General features: G+C 38.3%; 1 pseudogene; it reads left to right on the top strand.

Moving 5' to 3' along the window:
- Nucleotides 1-2,339, top strand: part of LOC102839541 — an 85,987-nt pseudogene that overhangs the window by 69,434 nt on the left and 14,214 nt on the right.

The raw sequence follows: 2,339 nt of genomic DNA, 5'->3' as shown, positions 1-2,339 counted from the left end.
AATGTACTTATGTCTACTGTAAATTACATCATAAGAATTTTTTATAGGATGGACTAAAATAATACAAAAATTAGATTTTTTTCCTACTCTAGAATATAATTTTGAGTCTGTCCACTCTGTAGACCTCTTGTCTTTCCCCACTACCTTCCATGAACTCACATGTGTGTGTCCTACATTTTAGTCACAGTCATTATTGTTAGTGCCATCAAGTGGGTTTCAACTCATAGTGACACTGTATAGGGTTTCCAAGCAGTGGCTGGTGGGTTTGAAGTTCCAACCTTGTGGCTAGCAGTCCAGTGCTTATCATACAGCACCATTTCTCTCCCTGTCACTGTATCTGTGTACTCTTCACTCTGTATCTGTGTACCCTTCACTCTGTATCTGTGTACTCTTCACTCTGTATCTGTGTACCGATACTTCCCTTGGTCTGGAAAGCTTTTCACATTTCCTTACCTCATCCTCATCTCTAATTCACCCTCATTCTTTAGGGTGCATTTAAATGACTATCGTCAAGGATTTTTTTTGTCCTCACACACAGGGTCACTCCCTTTCTTTTTGTTCCTATAGCAACATGGACACACTATATTGTCTGTATTCTTACTAGTCTATAATATGGTAGCACTTGTGGGTTAGGCATTGAGCTGCTAACCGAAAGGTCTGGTTCAAATCCACCAGCCACTTCACAGGAAAAAGACAAGCTCGTCTGGTCCTGTAAAGATTTGGTCTCAGGAACCCTATTCATAGGTTTCTCTAAGCTGGAATAGACTCTATGGCAGCAGTGGGTTTGGTTTTGGTATCTCCTTAAAGATTAGGATTGTGGAGTTCCTGGGTGGTACAAATGGTTACTGTTCTTGCATGTTAACCAAAAGGTTGGAGGTTAGAGTCTACATGAAGACATCTCAGAATAAAGTCCTGGTATCCTACTTCTGAAAAATTAGCTTTATGACCTCTTTAGCTTTGTCAACTGAGTCTGGCTATTTCATCTTTGTATCACTTTTGGTTGGCAAAGCAGTCAGCACACTTTGTACTGTTAAATTCAGCTGAAAGTGACTTGGCCAAAAGCACATTTCAGGCCACCTGCATTCACTTTGAAATGAAATGCTTCATAGTGTCTCAGACTGCAGATCTTGGTGTGGTGGCCCCAGGATTCTTCCTGCCTTCAGGTGTCACAAGTAACAAATTCCTTTCAGGCCAGCATTTCCGATGACTGTGTGCTTCTGGAACCCAGCTTAAAATGGAAGTTACTTGGTGATTTCATTCTATCTGCTATTTCTAGTCCATAGGAAACTACTTGTCAAATACCATAGATTTTAGTTTACAATTGTGAGCTCTCAGGGAGGAAAGTTAAGAGACAAATCTCAATAAGGATACAGAATTATATTATTAAACATAATGCTTGTTGTTGTTGCTAAGTGCAACCCTGTATAGAGTTTCCAAGGAGCAACTGGTGAGTTTGAACCACCTACCTTGCTGTTCAAACTGACCCTGCAGTCCAGTGCTTGTTCTGCAGCACCACACCAGGACTCCATATTTATTTACTACAAAACTTACTTCTTAAACGTGTAATCATTCATGCACAAATATTTACAAAAAAATATTTCCACACAGACAATTCCTTGCAGGAAATTAGTTCCAAGACCCCTGTGGATATGAAAAACTATGGATGCTCAAGTCCCTTACATAAAAGTGACTGTAGTATTGCATATAGCCTTTGCATATTCTTCCATACAGTTTAAATCATCTCTAGATTATGTCTAATACCAAATACAATGTAAATAACATTTTATACTCTTTTAGTCTTTGAGGGATTGCTTTGACCAGTTTTTTTGTTTGCACATTGCTCTTTCTTTGTAAATACTTTCTATCCACAATTGGAGTGGATACTAAGGGCTGTCAGAGCTTCTGGGACAATGTTGCTGCTGCTAGTTGCTGTCCAGTTGGCTCCTACTCATGGGGACTCTATGTATAACAATGAAAGGGTGAGAAATAAATCCTTTACTGTTACTATTCAAGTAAACAAGGAAACTAGTTATCAAATACCGTGAATTTTGATTTACAAATGTGAGTTCTTAGGAGGAAACTTAGAGACAAATCTAGGAAGCTGAACAAGAGATGACAGTTCATGCTAGTTCATTATACAGATTTAAGTCTTACATAGGAATCAAGTATTGAGTGTGTTTGTGGTTTTTGCATGTGTGTCACACCCACATATGCTCATTTTTGTGTGTATGTTTTTTTTTTTTTTTAATGTTTTTTGTGAATTATGTGATTGTTTACATGGGAGAACTTTAGTTTTACATTCATTCCATCGTATATCATCTCACTGCCATGGTTCCAAT

Source organism: Chrysochloris asiatica, unplaced genomic scaffold (assembly GCF_000296735.1).
Source record: "Chrysochloris asiatica unplaced genomic scaffold, ChrAsi1.0 scaffold00036, whole genome shotgun sequence".
In the NCBI taxonomy this organism is placed as follows: Eukaryota; Metazoa; Chordata; class Mammalia; order Afrosoricida; family Chrysochloridae; genus Chrysochloris; species Chrysochloris asiatica.
This window is presented reverse-complemented; position numbering and strand designations above follow the sequence as displayed.